Source organism: Mchenga conophoros, linkage group LG17 (assembly GCF_057382185.1).
Source record: "Mchenga conophoros isolate Kocher_MC1m ecotype Shallow Benthic linkage group LG17, M_conophoros_male_GT1.1, whole genome shotgun sequence".
NCBI classification, from domain to species: Eukaryota; Metazoa; Chordata; class Actinopteri; order Cichliformes; family Cichlidae; genus Mchenga; species Mchenga conophoros.
Genome location: NC_140542.1, coordinates 15,225,234 through 15,243,746, shown reverse-complemented (window position 1 = coordinate 15,243,746; position 18,513 = coordinate 15,225,234). Strand labels below are relative to the sequence as shown.

Genomic DNA, 18,513 nt, shown 5'->3' with positions numbered 1-18,513 from the left:
TGAGTTACATTGCAAAAATAGCCAAAAGTCCTTAATGTAAAGTAAGATGAAGCTATAGTTCATTGTTGAGTCATTCTCAAGTCCTTGTAGTTATGTATTGAGGACAGTCTTCTAAGCTAAAAGCCACTATAAATGACCATGATTTACTTCATACTCCACGAAAACCATGATGCTTGCAGTTCAGAAGTAGATAAAAAGAACCCTGTGTAACCTTACTGGCAACAGCTGGACTCTGCTGACTTGGTCCAAGCACACCACGCAGGTGTTATCATTCCAGCGCGGCACACAGACCCGCCGTGTTCCCTCGCCGGAAACAAGCATCGAAGGCGTTGGAAAGGGAGGGGGGATGAGTGAGTGCCTATCAGTGTAAGTGTATGTGTATGTGTGTGCGTGTCCATAGTTCAGCGGAGACAGTGTCCTTCGCTCTATCAGTCTAAGTAAACAGTCTGCCAGCCAACCCAGGTGGCCTTCATGGGACGGGAAGAATAGTCATCACACAGTCGTTATCAGGGAGTTGTTTTGGTGGGCTCCAGCCTTGGGCCTAGCAGCTGGAGCCGTGGTGTCCAAATGTTGAATATTGTTGATTTCTCCCTTCAAAGTGCTGTCTGGCAGGAAACCATAAGAGGGATGTGCTTAAAGACAGCTGGGAGGAAGGTCCAAGTCCAGGTAAAAACAATATTCAGTGCGTACTGGACCAGAGCACAAAATTTCACACACTGGTAAAATCATCAAAGGAGAATTTGCTCCAGGCCCTGGAACATCAGCAGTACCTAACAGAGGGGTTAGACACAGACAATTCACACCAGGAGCCAAAGGACTTGTAATACTTCCTTCTTCTAACTCAAAGTCATCAATTGGCAAGGACTCTTTGTGGTTGTATGGTAAGTGGGAAATGTGGATTATGAGGTGGTGCTGTCTCTCTTCCACAGCATGTCTTTCATCCTGTTTTCCTTCTCTCACCCCAACCGGTCGCAGCAGATGGCCCCGCCCCTCCCTGAGCCTGGTTCTGCCGAAAGGTTTCTTCCTGTTAAAAGGAATTTTTTTCCTTCACACTGTCGCCAAAGTGCTTCCTCATAGGGGGTCATATGATTGTTGGGTTTTTCTCTGTATCTACTGTACAATATAAAGCACCTTGAGGTGACTGCTGTTGTGATTTGGCACTAAATAAATAAAATTTTATTGAATTGAATTGCTACACAAAGTTGAGGCCTGACGTGCCAAATTCAAAACATTTTTGATATCTCCGCCTCACACCTTTTAGGTGGCTATGAAACGCCAGCCCAGAGAGCAATTTGCTCTCTTCACTGCCAGGCCATACCACCCTCTATGACACCACACTGAAACTTTCCCAGGTGTGACGGTGTATTCACAGCCCTACAGGTTACCTGAAGACAAAAAAGTGATTCAAAACAAATTGGTTGCTATACTGGAGATTGGAGTAATAGACCAGTCTCACTAGTTCTAGACATGAAGACAGATTAGTTTGAAGATTAGTCTACCTTGACATTGTCCCTCTGTGGGACACTCCCACAGGGCTTAAATTTGGCAGTCTTCACCATTTGACCTTAGAACTGAAGAAGCTTCTTAGATGAGACACGAAACGTCTTTAAGCAACTTAAAGAAGTCCAGACGCTTTTCTTTCCAAGCTCGTTAGACTACAATGACCTGGATGACTGAGAACCTCCACAGACATTAGTCTATAAAGTTCTGTGTAGACTAACACAAGATAAATGAAGTCTAACAGTTTGCTTATTCAATGCACCAGTTTGACAAGCTGCTGGTCTGGTTGGGCCCTGCTTGTTTTTTAATGCTGGATTGGGCAGATTTCTTTGTCTAAAGAGTCCAAGGAAACAAACTGTGTTCTGAATGGTTTATAGAAATGCCTGGACCTCTCTGTAGTTTGTATGTTATCTCTGTACCTGTGGGCTCACTGTGTGTACCTTGAAAGTGTAACTTGTATTGGTAGTGACTGGCAATCAATCCATGGTGTACAGGCAGTAAGCAAAGAAAATGCATGGATGCAAGTTATATTGTGTTAACAGTTTCTGACAAAACATTCAGCTACTAGAGTTTCACTTTTTTGTTCATTTATTTCTGAAAATAATAATAAACACAAAACAAACATGCTGAGACAACCACACGTCTTTCCTATGAGAATCATTTGATGTGACAACAGAATTTAATAACAGAATATATTTAGTACATTAAAATAAAAATAATATCCAAAATATAAATCTGTATTAAAAAGAAGCATCTATTATATAAAAAGAATAAAGTAAAAGAATACTAATTACTCCTAAAACACTATAATTTATTGTGGTTATTTCCACAACTTTGAGACTGTGAAGTAAAAGGCAGAAGCTAGAAAAGAAGTGAAAAAAGGCCTTTAGAAGACAAATACTACTCTGACACTCTGTGACTGTTTAAAGACAGCAATTTTAACCCTGCATCTAGTGGGCTCTGACACTTTTATTCTTTATTCCTGACTCTCACTGTGACAGTGATTGCAGCAAGCGATAGTTCCTCTGTCCTCGTCACGCTCCTGTCATCTCCCGCTTACTTACTCTAGTATTTGATAGTGATGGGCCCTGTTGTGGAGAGCAGGAGTTGAGCATTTTTAGTCCATGAAGATCTTCTCTCATGTCAATCCCTTTCTAATATCTTTCTCATTTTCTTTGTCTCTCTGCTGTCAAGTTTTTAGAGTTTTAGCTGTGTTTCTGGACTCTTTTGAGCGAAACATCACCCTTAACTGACTCTGGATTTGAGGAGATTTGCTGTCTGCCATGAGCACGGGGCTATCGGCACTGTCATCAAGCCTCTCACTGGAATGGAAGTGTGATGGTTTCCACCCAGATCCATGAAGGTCATGATAAAAAAAAAAAAATCACTCAAACATTAATTTTGGAATTACCCACAGATCAAAAACACTGAAAGATGTGGAATGAATGATATGTGAGTGAGGGAGACACAAAGACACTGCTCTCATGGGGTTCAAAGTGTTTTTATTTATTTATTGCTGCTGCCTTTTTCAGTTCTAAAAGCAAGTCAAGTCTGGTTATTATTTCTACAATTGAATACAGGGGAAAATGAGAAATACAATCATGAGTAACAGCAGCATTGGAAGGAAGAGAGGAAAAAGTGAGCATAGGGGGCTTTCGAAATACTCTAAAGATATATAATATGTGGGATATATAACAAAATTTCCCATAGAGAAAACAACTTGGAGGTAAGATTAGATAAGAGGGCAAGGGAGAATTGAAGAAGAAAAGGATACAAAAGAGAGTGATTCACTCAAAAAAATGAAACGTTGACTTTAAAATTATTTTGTCAACAGGTTCCACGAAATTGAATTATGTTAGTTTAAAGCAAAAATCTTTAGTTCATCTAATTTAAAAAAAAAACTACTTAAGATTAACAAGACATATTTAAGAATAACTAAATCAAGTTATGTTGTATGAACATAGATGATATATTTTCAGGGTAGATATTTTAGATTAGTTACTTCAACACATTTCTTATTTGTGGCAGTAAAATGTTAAATTTAAGTTAGATTAATTCAAATATTATATTTTCAGCCACCTTGTGCTTTATTAATTAGTTTTACATAAATCTATTTTGTCAACAGGTTCCACACAAATGAATTAAGTACATCCAACTTATTTTTTAAAATTTCTTTTATTGCCAACACATTCAGTGAGCATTAGTGTAAACCCAGTCCAAAATAAAACACAACAGCTCATTAGGGTTAGTAATTAACAGTATGTAGACAGATGCAACATCAAGACTTTAAATTAAATGTCTGTATCTACCAGAAATAGAAGGAAAAAAAACACATTGAAGACCACATAACACATTGATAAGATGACACTTGAGTTATGCACATGTGATGCTAGTAAGGTCTGTGAGTGTTTTTTTCTTTTAGTGTCTAAAATGGATAGCAAAGTTGCTATTTGCAATGATTGCTTAGGGTCAGTCCAGTAACACAATGCCAATGAAGTGCTTTCCTTTAACAATGCAAAGTGAAGTGTCCACCTCAACAGCCACAATTTAAAAAAAATTTATGTAACAACAACAACAACAATAATAATAATAATAATAATAAATAGTCCACTGATATTAGCAATCAAAGAAAATCACATCACCATCCCAAATAAAACTTTAACAAAACATGCCAACATTATGGTCTAACAATAAAACAGCTTGTCAGCGTTCAGTTTTTTTGCAACAGCACAGCAGTAACCATTTAACACTTGCCACTGTCAACATTTATTTTACCAGTGTTTGGGCAAAAAACTTCAGATGTAAACATTTTAACATGGAAACAATTGTTCGTCTTTAAAAGTCCACAAAATATACATTCACCCTGCATTCCCAACTTGGATGATCTGATATCCTCGTGTTGGTGTTGTTCCCAGACCATCATGAAAATGTTGTTCCAGGTTCAACATTGCAAGTGACCAATCACATTGTTGTGACGTTATTCTTTTGCGCGCCAAGCCATTCGTGCATTTATGAAATTCCAATGTTGCAAGGACAATATCAATTCTGCTTACTGTTTATTAAAGGGTTACGGTTAGGGTTAGGGTCAGTTGATCGGCGGACAGAGGCGGTTTCACGCAGCTTAAGTACAGTTTTTTGTTTTACGCCGGTTTTTCCCGAAGTCGCAAAAGTATGACGTCACAACATTCTGATTGGTCACTTGCAATGTTGATCCTGGAACAACATTTAGTATGATGATCTGGGAACAACACCAACACGAGGATATCAGATCAACCTCCTAACTTACCCTTATTTTTAGTATGTATTGCAATTACCTTTACAATGCACGCAATGTAACACAAACTGAATATGAACATATTTCCACCTCATAACAATATGCCTTGAACGCTAATATACACACCACCCTTCAACATTTCTGGTGCAGTATCATCTCTCAATTGAATCCTTTAAATCTCAATACTTTTGATTGTCTCTTACTAGCCCCCCCACAACAGTAAAATCTCTCAAATTGTAGTAGTTTACAAACTTTTCAAAATGTTCTAAATTTCTCTTAAATGTAATTTTCCCGTTATCTGTCATTTACAAATTACCATTTTATTCCCATTCAGCCTCCGAAAAACTTCTGTCCATCTGACAGAACATTCATCATCCAAATTAAAGGTTGGCTTATTCATTCAGTGTATTCTTGAGCAACTGTACCTTGGTCAAGAGTCTGCTGACATACAGATGAAGGAAGAGCTTCTGAAGTACTTCAAAGAAAGCTTTCAGTCTTGAGGTTAACTGAGATTCAGTGCATATATTCCACCCATTAAGAGTGCACATGCAGAGGCCAGGTCTTCCAGGTCATGCAGGACACACTAGATGGTTATACCCACATCGGCTGGAGGAGTGCTGGCATCAGCTCTTTCGATGGTAAAGATAGCAAGGGTAATTTGTTCCAGCTCCCTCTGAACAGCTGTAGCTTAGACACAAAAACATAGAAAAATGGCATCCAGTTTTTAAAAAAGAAAGAAAAAGGGCCAAAGCTACCCTTTAATGACGTAAACACAATATTAGGAACATGCACCCCAGTGCGCCACTATTTCAGACTACAGATTCAACGATAAATATAAATAGTTTGGGTATACAAGAAGATTTCCCAAAACATTTAAACAGGTTCCATGCAAATTACAACAACAACAACATTACAACATGCAACAACATTAGTTATTCAAAATTTGGTTTAATACAGATAAAAAACTAAACTAAAATTACCAACCAATTATTCTTTGAAGAGGATGCTTGGGTCTTCATTCAGGTAAAAAGGTAGTGCCCTGAGGACACACTCCCTCCCCTTTTCAATGGTTTCCTTCTGTAGAGAGTGGCAGAGATACAGGAAGAGAAAACAGATATACTTTAGGATGACAGAAACTCACATTATACGCAAAATGAATGACATAGCCACTGCACAGATAGACACGTACACAAGACCAACTAATCATCACATGGACATGAATAGTTAACCTGTTGGGCAGGGTTTCCACCACATTATATATGTCCATAATGGAGGTAAAGACAAACTAATACATCATCTTTTTTGCATTCAAAACATAACATAAAAACATTCACTTCTGGTTTAACCTAAATCAAGGGATCAGATTTTACATATGTTTAGGTAATTTAAATTTTCCAACGTTTTGAGTACCAAACTTTGTCTTGCTTAATATAAATGTAAGTGCACTGTGCAGCTACCATACACTAGCTGTTTAAATTTGAAAATGATCTTATTAGCCATAATATTTTGCTACCAAAAGAATAACGCACCTGTGTGGCTGGGGCCAAAGTTTGTCTAATTTTCTTCCCTGCAACGCCTCCTTTTTTCTTGAAGACTTTTATGAGCTGGTCAGTGTATTGGTCAAGTTGTGTAAAAAGCCTTGGAACATGTGCAGCAGTAGTAATCCTCACATATTCTGCTTCCACCTGAAAATATGTCAACAAACACAACATACTGTACTGTAAATATACATACTATATGTACACATATACAAACTAAAACTAATGTAGAAAGACCTCATTAAAGCTATAATTTTAACACAAACATTTACACAAAATGCTAATGGAGCCATTACAGCTTTTATTGTTATTTATCAAGTTCCAAAAAATATTGATCACAGCTGATCTGAAAAGAATTTCATGCCTCAGGCCCTTGAACTGCAACCTTTACCATGGTTCAGATGTGGAGAAGAAATAACAGGGGCATGGGATGGGTCACAAAAGAAAACTTAACTTATAAAACAGTTTTGTTTTTAAAAGTATAACAGTTCACATACCACATACAAGCTCAGCAATACCACATACACCACATCAGTATAGGAGGGAGCAGGTAAAGGCAGGATCTGAGATTTATAAAGTAAAACAAGAAATTCATTACTTAATTTCAAGAAGCAAATTATTGTTTGAATTACAACTAAATAAAATACTACTCAGAAGAAAAGCAAGAGATTGACACTGCCATGTGCTAACTTTCTATTGAAGCAATTATCACCAGGTCTGTCGACCTCCATTGTCTGTCCACTCATATGTCTTGAATAATTTTATTAAAAAAATTAAGTGTGTACTTTCACAAACTGTAATTTATAACTACATTGATATGTATAACTCCGCTAGGAAACATGCTGTATTTACAGACCATTTTTACATAATACAGATTACTGATAGAGCAGAACAATGGTGTCACAGTGGCTTTCGCCCTTGACTTTTTGGATTTTAAATGTCACTTTATGCTATCCTTGCTATCCTATTCGATATTTCCGACTCTCGGATTACAGAAAAGGAATCCCAAGAAAGCAAATGGAAAAATAACCCCTTGAAAGAATAACCCCATGAACCCCTGTAGCTAATCCCTTAATAAAACAAAAAACAATAAAAATGTTTCTTACACAGTCCACAAAATAAGCATGTCCAGGACCCAGTAAAACTAATGTAAAACAAGCGCACGCAAACGATAAAACATGTCTTGTAAGACAAACGCAAAATATAACCATGCTGGACATATAGATACTACACAACATAGTCAAAGAAAAAAGTGGTCTTACCTCTCAAAGAAACAGCAGCTTGGCGCCAAAACAGCCTTTTTCAGTTAAATTTGAAGTCTTGCGCATGAGCAGGTACAAGCCGTGAAACCTTCTTGTTCTGCGCGGTTTCATTACAACTGTTTTTGCATTACTGCCACCTTGTGGATATACAAGGTATATCGATCCTAATTGACTTAACTTAAATGTTATGCGATCAAGTAACACATTAGTATTATGTACGTTGAATAATAGACACAATTACGTAGACTTGATTAGAAAAACATATGTTAACTTAACAAAAACATATATTTTAAGTAAAATGAAAATAAATAATTAATATACACTGAACAATCCACCTCATTCATTTTTTTGAGTGTTCCTTTAGAGGCAGTGCTATAGTAGAATGGTGTTTTATTAAACAAGAAAAGTAAGGAGGAGTTCAACTAGAAGGAGGTGAACCAGAGAGCTTTAAAGTGTTTATACTCTGTATGTGTGTGTGTGTGTGTGTGTATGTGTGTGTGTGTGTGTGTGTGTGTGTGTGTGTGTTCTGAAACAGCATGTAATTGAATTTCTCATGTACTCAGTGAGCAGGCACACAGCCCAAGATGCATGGGTCTTCAAATGCAGGGTGACAAATTCACAAATGAATGCAACCAAATATAGAAAAAGAGACCCCATGCAACAAACATGTATCTACCCCAAAAAGCATCTTTCGATTTTAAATGTTATCTATATAACAGGTGGAGAGCACTGTATGCTATTTTTTATGATTTTCCTGTGTAAAGAGAAAATGAGTAGACAGAGTGACAGAGAGGAAGGTCGAGGCTAAATGATGAAAAACAACAAAACTGGGTTAAAGACAGAAAGCACAGCAGAACTGAATAATGGAGCAGAGGAGGGAAGAATGAAAGAGACAGCTGCACAGAAAGATGGAGGTAATGAGTGAGGAAAAGTGAGAAATGGGGTCAGACTGCTCAAATAATGGACGTGTGCAACAGTGCAAGTAAGGAGCAGAAAGCTAACAAAGACAAGGCAATCGCTCTGTCAGTCAGGGGCAGAATACCACTGAATATCTCTGGACTCACAGTAGAGATCTTGATTTTTGGGGGAAATTCTAACCTAGATCTCTTGCCAGGATGTGCACATATTAATGTTATTTAAATTTGTCAATTTAGTATTTTTTATTTTATTTTAGTATTTTTTTATATCTGTCTAATTATTCAATCAGATTAACTGACACTCAGGAGATCCATTTTGAGATAATGACCACTTTAACCAAATTTTGCAACAGATGGAAAAATGGGTGCACACAATAGCATTTTGAGTTTATTTCGTATGTCTGACTTCTTATGATGCATTAGAGTAATGGTAAGTTCTAGTGTTATTATTTGTTTGTCTTACTTGGGTTTTGTTTAAAGTTTCATCCATGCTCCCTTTTTATGTGTTATTTTCTGTTTCCTGTGTAAGTCGCTTGTCCTCTATGTCTGATTTTTAGTTATGTCTGTCCCTCGTTTCCATGTCCCTCTCCTTGTGTATCATTCTGTCTCCCCAGGGTCCTGGCTAGACCCTCCATGATAACACCAAGGCCTGGAATGGCGCAGATACGTCTGCAGCCTGTCCACAGCTCGGACACAAGCATTTCACTAAATGTTGTACTGTGTATGTGACAAATAAAATTTGAATTTGAGTTTGAATTTAGTCTTATGTGTTTCATGTCTGCGTTTTTTATGTCATATTGTAAAGCTGTTGTCACAGTCTTCGCGTCATTATGTTTCCTGTTTTATTTTGACAGTCTCGTGTTTCCATTTTCAGTGTGTTTAGTTTTGCTTCCCCTGTGGAATCATGTTCATTTGTTCAATAATAAAAAATAGGACAGTCAATGAGATTCACATCAAATTCAGTACATTCACGCTGATGCTTGTCAGTTGCAAAGATCATCATCCACGGGCACAACTGTATAAAAATGTGTATTTGCCAGATAAAAGAACTTGCCAGAAACTTTTGGACATCTCACCATAAATCAGTAAAATATACTGAGAATCTGCTCAGGCAGACGCATTTCTCTCTCCAACACAAGAAAGAATAAGTAGTAAAGATGAGGGTAAAATGGTGGAATAGAAGAGCAGTGATATGAAAGAGACACACATCACTTGGCTGCATGAGCTAAGCATTATTGTGTGTCTGTGTGTGTGTGTTTCAAAGCTGGCATAATGAGGCAGGGGCAGTTCAGGGGCAGTTCAGCTTTACCCTCGAGTACAACAGAACCAATGATGTTAAACCAAGTCTGTGGGGGAAAAAAAACTCCTCAGAAACACAGGAGAAGAAAGAAAGTGGAATAACTAAAACTAGTGCCTAGACTGTAAATATGTCTCATCTGTGAGTTCTTTCATTAATAAAACATTAGACTGTCTCTACAGAATGAAAGCCTTTCATTTAAGATTAAATTATTATTAATAATTTGTTATCTAATAATTTGTTCATACAGATTATTTGAAGTCTTCTAATTTTTATTTCAAAAAAGCTAAAAGTATTTATAACCAGATTTGTGTGTGAAACACTAATATAGATGGTTCATAAATAAATTTGTGCATATCTACTGTTTATTGCCTACATAGAATTTTTCTGGATATGGATCATCTAATTTGTTGAATCACACAAAGTAAAAAATATGAAGTTAGGATCTATCCTTGCTGTTACGACAACTCCTGCTGGTTGAAAAAAATAGAAAGAAAGAAAATATAACTGACAAAGGCGGGAAGTTAGGGTGATTAATGACAGAAATGGAAATGTGCTAACTAATGAAGGCAGTGTTTTGCAAAGGTGGAAGGAGTACTTTGAGGAGCTGATGAATAATGAAAATGAGAGAGAAAGGAAAACGGAAGAGCAGAGCATTAGTTTGGAGGAAGTGTTAAGTAATCCAGATTGCATAAATATGGTGTTATAGAGATGTGTAGGAGAAAGGAGAATGGACTTTTTGACCAGACTGTTTAACACAATTTTGGAGCGTGAGAGGGTCTCTGAGAAATGTATAGTAAGTAAGTAGTAAGTACAGACATCTTCACCAACATGGTCCAGAAACGTACACTGGATGAAACCATAGTGTTTCAGCTGAGAAAGAGTACTACAGATGCAATGACTGATTTGAGAGTCTTGGTGGAGAAATAGAAAAGGTCAGAAAGATTTGTATTTTTTGTGATGAATGTATGCTGCTGGTGCAGGGCATATATGAGGACAGTGAAGCAGTGCTGGGATAAGTAGTAGGAATGAAAGATAGGTTAATGTGGTGGTAGAATGACATCAGGGATCATCTCTGAGTATGGCGTTATTTTTGTGCCACTATTCTGAGCGCACGTAAAAACAAATTGAGCCATGTAAAAAAAATTTGCAGGTGCAAGTGTTGCATTTTGAGGAGAAATTTATTTTGAGCGAAGAAAAGCTACATTTGAGTGAACAAAATTCATTGCTGCGTGCAAAAAATGTATTTCAGTGTTTGCTATTATCCACACACACGCACAATAGCAGCCCCTCTCGCTCAGTTTTTGAATTTGCGCTTGCTCGCAATGTGTTGCTCGCGCTCTCAACATTTCTGCCCGTGCGCGTTCAACTCTTTCTGTACACCGTTATATTTGTGTCACAAAACCAGCCAATCACAGACTTGGATGCAAAAAAATCTGATTGGCTGCTTTGGTCTCCAATCAGCTCAAAATGACGAAATGCAATATCCCAGAATCCATTTTGTCCAAAACTCAAACGAGGCAGTGGCGGAGGAACACAGCGTGGCGGAGTTTGAAATATTACTCTTTCTGGGTCACAAAATAAACTTTTAAGATATTTTCATGCGAGAATGGTGCTGTGTAAACTTCAAATATCTGCTTGATTTGTCAAGACATCACATATTTGCATAAGTGCTCTAATGTTTTCGGCCACCACACCAGCCTTTTATGGCTAAGGGATAAAAAGACAAGATACCAAACTGGAAGTGATAGAATTAAAGATGCTCAGATTTTCACTGAAAGTGACCAGAATGGGCAGGATTAGAAATTAGTATATCAGAGGGACAGCTTAGATTAAGCTCCTTGGAGATAAGTTAGAGAGATAAGCTTTGGATGGTTTGGACCTATACAGAGGGAGGATAGTAGACAATAAAGGACGCTGAGTGTGAGAAAAAGAAGGTTCATGAATGTAGCCAAAGAGGACATACAGTGTTGATGCAACAGTGGAAGATACTAGGGATAAGGTGAGATAGAGGCAGATGATGCCGACCACTAAAGGGACTGGCTAAAAGAAGGAGAAGACATTTCAAGCAGGAAGAAATCAGCCTCAGGCATGTAATATATCTCCATGAACTGGCTGTCAGTTTTAGCCATGAAATGAAGTCTCCTTCCTCTCCACCCTGAAGAAAGAACTGTCCACTCTACACTTGGACACTGTGTAAACTCAGACCTGTGTCCTTAAACTCATCTAACTCCCCAAACACTGTCTAATCAAACACCCTCACTTAGTGTGTTCTCATGTATTAGATGCTGGAAGGACTTTAAACACTTGGTGAGCATGGTAAGAGGTAACAAACACACAACACATCTACCTTACAGAGACCTAGGGTTGTTCTGTGTATACATATTGTGCTGAAATATAATTTGCATTTCCGCTAAGGGCATGGAGAAATGTCCCTCTTTTGAATGTAAACACAGTTACTTTAAAAGATGTGCCAGACACTTGAAAAGCTTCAAAAATATTTGTCAAACTTTGTCAACACGTCATCAGATGTATCAGGCTTATCTTTTAGCAGGGCAAGAATGCCGTGAACTGCTGCAGGTGAAGGAGAGCTGTGTGTTTTATCCCAACCTCTACAATGACACTATTCAGCATGCAGTCAGGGAGTTAGCTTTTTCAGAAAGCAATACCACAGTTACCACAGACATTCAGTACAAGGGCACTGCATATAAGAAGGAACAGTTTCTTGTGTACAGAAATGACGAGTGTATGGAGTTTGGTGAACTTCTACTCATCTTGATTCAAAATGACACATCTGTGTATGTTCTAATGGATATCCACAAAGGCATCTTCCTCTCAGAATACCATCTGTATTCTGTGACAAAGGACAGTCTTGGGTTACAGTGTATCAACATTAATGACCTGCCTGATTTCTATCCTTTGGTATCATACATTCTTGAAGGATACAGAGTCATTCCACTAAAGCATAGTATTGTGGCAAAATAATGTCCAACTAATAGCTCACTTCTCACTGTAAATAGTTTAACATTAATATAAGTGTTACCTGATCCATACCCTGCTCCATCAAGTGTATGAACTGTATGTGATTTTCTGTGAAAGGGCCTTGCCCAAAACTGAGGAGGCAAATGGTCCGGATTGTTGTGACTGAGATGATGGAAAAATGCCCTCATGTAGGTAGAAAACATTCAATTGACGTTGCAAAAAAATGGTGGCAAAATATCCCAATTCTCTGCTAGATTTAATAGAGGGTGATATTGTTGGCGCAGGCTACCTTTCACTTGTCAAACAGTTGCAGAACAGAATTGAAAATGTAAGGCGCACTTCAACACCCAAAATAAGAAAAAGAAAACATCAGACTGACTCAGACCACACAGACGAGATCCCTTTAGAAGAAAGAGCAGCCATGCAGGATTTTGTTTTGTTTTCTTTGTGTGTGTGTGTGTGTGTGTGTGTGTTTTGTTAAATAAAATAACAGTCTGAATCCGGGTCCAAGCCTGACCGAGACTCAGGGCTAGACCAAGCGTCAGCTGACGTCTGACTACCTGTAACCTTTGTTTTGGATTTTAAAAATGCTAAAGTGTGACATATCACTGCAAAAGACACTCGTGAAGGGTGCCAATACTTTTGACCATGCATTGTTCACTTCCCCACAGCATTTTGGTTATACTTCGTCTTGAACGTGGTCATGGCCATGACTGTGTGTATATATATGTGTATATACTTAATTTTTACTTTGTACTTGTATTTTAACTGATCAATTATAAAAATGCTTAATAAACTTTTATATGATTTTTATTCTACAGGTGTTTCTTCTCCATAAACCCAGAAAAAGGAACCAAAGTAGAGAACAAAAACTCAAAGCGTCGTCTCAGTGTGAACCCTCGAGTCCTCACCCTGATTCAGGATCTCGCCGACCATGAGTGGCGCTACGCCTAAATCTTGACTCTCTGTTAGTGGACTGTTAGTTTTACTTTGTTAATTTTGTTCCACAATGTGTACTGAAACCTTTTACTGGTCGAATGCATGAAGCCAATTCATGAAGATGTTCTTGCTTTGAAGGAATGTTCTTTATAAAAATTAAAAAAAAACAAAACATGCTGCTACTGCAGTGTTTCTAGACCACATGTGTAGGTTTGTTTCACCAGGTGGTTTTCCTGATGTGTTTTCTGACCAAGGCCATGGTTGTGGTGACAGCAGGGTGCGTGTTGCGTTGCATGGTGATTATGATCATTTTTGGAACAATATGTGTTTTTTTGTTTTAAAGTCTTAACAGGTTATTTAACTTTTTCTGGTGGAGGGGCTAACAAATGCTTGTTTCATGAACATGGTTCTTGCTTTGCAGGAATATTCCACAGCTTTTATAGCCTATATTTTGATTGAATTGTGTAGTTGCTGTGTGCCTTGCATATTGTGTTAGTTGGAAAAAATGCATCCACTTTCCCAGAAGTGATATTTTTCTCTCTTGTGTTTTCTCAAGATTTTTGCATGTTTGGATGTGGGCGTAGCAGTAATAAATTTGCTGGTTTATGGTTAAAATTTTACATTAAAACATAAAATATACAGCATAGTAATAGATTTTATGTATAATATACAGAGCAGCTCCATTTCATATGCACAGTTTCACCGTTGTTCTACCATTTTAAATTAGTTTTTTGTTCGATATTTCCCTGTTAATTTTACAATTTATGGATCCACAATAAGCATTTATTACTTGTAAAAGATACAGGAAATAGTCTATTTATTACACATTAATGTGTGAAATTAACTTATTTTTTCTGTAGACTTAACAGTTTTAATGTGAGTTTCATTCACTGTAAATCAATTTACATATTGCATCTGTAAAGCGATATACTGTGCTGCTGTATTTTTTACAGGAAGTCCCTGGTAACCCCAGCTGCCAGCATTTTCCTGTAAAAACAGCACTTTTTTTTTTACAGTGTACTGCCAGGTTGAAGCCAGCAATGAAAGTACAGCTACATGTATTTTTCAATCTGAATGGTGTGGGAGATGGAGAACAACAAATAGTTTCTCTTTAAAGCAAAGGTAAATATTGGATTTTGTTAACTTCTATGAACATACATAGGATGGACTGCAGAAAGTAGAGTAGATAGTGCAGTACTGTTTGGCTGCCCATGTGGTCATGTCCCAGTACCTCTCAAGTCACATGAAAACTATGAATAAAGAATTAGATCTAAGAGGTTTCATATCCAACTTTTTCTAGAATATTATCTGTTTAGATTACCCAAAGGTACAAAAAAAAAAAGTGTAATTCCAAAATGTACAAGACTCAGTTTCAAAAGTAACATCTCACTGCTTCTGAAAATTGCCCTATTTATCATGTAGCTTAAACAGAACAACTCAAACACCTTTGTTTGCTGTGACTCAGTAATTGTTAGAAGTTTAATCCCAAAAGTGTTGGTTCTGTTCATCTGGATGGAGCATTTTGAGTGGGAGAAACATTTCATGACTCAGCTGATTGCAGGTGTCCCCAACCTTATGTTGTATGTACTGTTATATCCCTATGGGTTAAGAATGGGATGTCGCTTAAGTTCATATTCATGTGAAGGCAGATAAGTGAATACTTTTGAAAGTATAGTGTATGTCACTATTTGTGGAAAGAAAATTCCCTACTTTTGTTGACTTTCACAGTTAATCACTGTGTTATCACAAAACAGATGCATGTAACTGGCAGCTTGACAACATTCAGTTAGAAAATTACTGATAGCAGACTGACTCCATGTTGCTGCCACTTTATGTCCATCTTAATGGGCATAAAGTGACTTTGAAGATGGCAGCTGACTGCTAGTGGTTGTAGACCGAGTCCCCATCTTTGGAGCAACTATTTCAAAGGCAACCAAATCTCAGGTTCATTGTAGGTCATATAGTAATTTTGGTCATGAGTGGAGGTGATTGGTCTCCAACTGCAGTTTTTCCTAGTGTGACTGTCATTTGAAAACAAAAAACAAAACAAGCCTAGATCTGATTAACTGTCTGATATGAACCACTGAATGCGTGACTCATTAACTTTATTGCATTACAGTTGAGTTTGGATGCTGCAAAGTGAACTGATATAGTATGAAGGTCATGCTAGTATTTTGCTGTTTAAGGCTTTTTTTTGTACTGTCCATTTAACTCTGTATCTCACTAATGGGAGTGAAGTGTGAGGAGGGAGTGAAGTATTCACTTTGCTCATTAACCTTTAAGATCAGGGAGCAGTTTTTGGTGTCCTGCTGTTGCCTGCTGACTAATGACTGCTAAGAAAACCTTTTCAGCGTTGCCAGTTAAGTTCCTATTTGATTATCAGAGTCGTAATGGGGGGACTGGAGGCTATCTCAGCTACATAGGGCGAGAGGCAGGGTTCACAATGGACAGATTGCCAATCTGATGCAGGGCTAACACAGAGACAGACAAGCATTCACACTCATATTCACTTTTTTCACTGTTAAAGTTTCAAGAAAAATAAAGGACAAAATAAACAATACACACTGACAAATGTAGAAAAACAGATATTAGTCACAGACTGCTCTAAAATATTCTGTTGCTGAATGTTAATAAAATTCTAACGTTGAGTATCAATAATAAATGAAGAAAAGATGCACTGTGTGAATAATGCATTGTAATAGCCTTTGGAAGTTGCTCATTAATATTACTGCTGTAACTTGGAGCTGTTTTAATGCCATGCATCAAATGCTGAAATGCATTACTGCCCCAGCTTAAATTATTTTTTACAACACCCCCAGTTACTGAAATTGAAGCAGTCAAATGAGCTGTTCCCCATTTTATCAAGACATTTTAGGGGTATTCAAATGCAGAGAGGAAGAGAAGGCCATAAAATTGTGTGTGATTTTATAGGCTTCCATAAACATGCTGAGAATGGGGAGGATATAAGAGAGAAAGCAGGTCAGAACAATTTGCATGCCTTCATTGGGTTTTAAACATAAAAGCTGGTCATGAGTCGCTGCACATGGTTCAGGGAGGAGCAAGATTTACAGGTGAAGGTTTGGCTCATGACAGCATGGAATACACTCTCTAATACTGACCCTGTATAGAAAACTGGAAGGGCATTTTTTTCTTTATAAAAATGTAATTAAAGCTATTAACCTCAAAATGACAGCAAAACTAAAGAAGTTGATACATTTTCATTAGACGATGTATATGCAAGTCATTGAATTCAGCATTTAAAGAAAGCACTATTACTTAAATTTAAGAGATTAAAACACTAGAAGCACCAAGGGGTTCATTTTTATTTATTTATTTTTAATTTTCATTTGCATTTTAAAAATCCTGCAGCTCTGTAAATTAAAACCATATACATTTAGGGGCTTATTAATCAAATACTAAATTTGGGGATGTGTGGGATCAAAAGAAAAAAAACAGTTGACCACTTTTATGTAAAACCACAGAGGACGTCATTCTGACCCACAGAAATGTATGAATGTAAACTCAATACAGGGGCCCACTGGATTGTTTGCATACAATTTAACATTTTATCCATCCATCCATCCATCTTCATCCGCTTTATCCGGGGCCGGGTTGCGGGGGCAGCAGCCTAAGCAAAGAGGCCCAGACCTCCCTCTCCCCAGCCACCTCCTCCAGCTTCTCCGGGGGAATACCAAGGCGTTCCCAGGCCAGCCGAGAGATATAATCTCTCCAGCGTGTCCTGGGTCTGCCCCGGGGCCTCCTCCCCCTCATTTTATTATTTTCGATTTTATTTTATTTGTACAGTGCCTCATCACAACAACAGTTGCCTCAAGGTGCTTTATATTGTAAGGTAGAGCCTACAATAATACAACAGAGAAAACCCCAACAATTATATGACTCCCTATGTAAAAGCGCTTTGGCGACTGTGGGAAGGAAAAACTCCCCTTTAACAGGAAGAAACCTCCAGGAAAAACTAGGCTCAGGAAGGGGTGGTCATCTGCTATGACCTGTTCGAGTGAGGGGACGAAGGGAGAACAAAAGACATCGTGTGGAAGAGAGCCAAAAATTAACATTAACATGAAGGCTGCTGTAGCATATGCCAAAGCTAGCTGATAAATAAACATTGAAGACTGTAGTTAGATAAAAGATGAATAATTGCTCCTTGGACGAAATGGGATTTTGAACCAGAGCACAGCAGGTCAGACTGATGATTTTTTAACATGTTTAAAATAAAGATTCAATTCAATTCAATTCAATTCAATTGGCGACTGAATACGTGGAAAACCAGCAAAACCTGCCTTGTCTGAGCAGCAACGGAAACCTAGCTGACAGAGTCCAGATTATGGAGAACCAATCAGGGCCAATAAAGAGTGAAATCCAGAGTAGAAAAGGCCAGTTGAACAGTTTAAGGCCTGAAAAGCAGAGCTGAGGAGGTGAAGCTATGGACTTAATTGAAGCAGTGTGGCGCTGTGAAACAGGCTTTGACTGTTCTACTTTCACAATAATTATTTCAAATGTATTTCTTCCCAGCTTCTCAGCAGCATTCGATACTGTTGACCATAATATCCTATTAGAGCGATTAGAACATGCTGTAGGTATTACAGGTACTGCATTGCAGTGGTTTGCATCATATCTATCTAATAGACTCCAATTTGTGCATGTAAATGGAGAGTCCTCTTCACACACTAAGGTTAATTATGGAGTTCCACAGGGTTCAGTGCTAGGACCAATTCTGTTTACATTATACATGCTTCCCTTAGGCAGCATCATTAGAAGACATAGCATACATTTTCACTGCTATGCT

General features: G+C 37.8%; 2 long non-coding RNA genes across 3 annotated transcripts; one reads left to right on the top strand and one right to left on the bottom strand.

Moving 5' to 3' along the window:
• The first annotated feature begins 712 nt into the window (after positions 1-712).
• On the top strand, positions 713-9,179 carry LOC146555209 (uncharacterized). Its single transcript, XR_014889351.1, has 3 exons — positions 713-881; positions 2,695-2,863; positions 9,106-9,179. It is a non-coding gene; the product is annotated as an uncharacterized LOC146555209 (long non-coding RNA).
• Positions 3,670-9,117, bottom strand: LOC146555210 (uncharacterized). Of its 2 annotated transcripts, XR_014889350.1 has the most exons (5): positions 7,575-9,117; positions 6,810-6,875; positions 6,304-6,459; positions 5,759-5,851; positions 3,670-5,461 (listed from the first exon to the last, which is right to left on the bottom strand). It is a non-coding gene; the product is annotated as an uncharacterized LOC146555210 (long non-coding RNA). The 2 variants fall into 2 exon arrangements; XR_014889349.1 differs by lacking the exon at positions 7,575-9,117 and having other exon boundaries at positions 6,810-7,546.
• Positions 9,180-18,513: the final 9,334 nt, after the last annotated feature.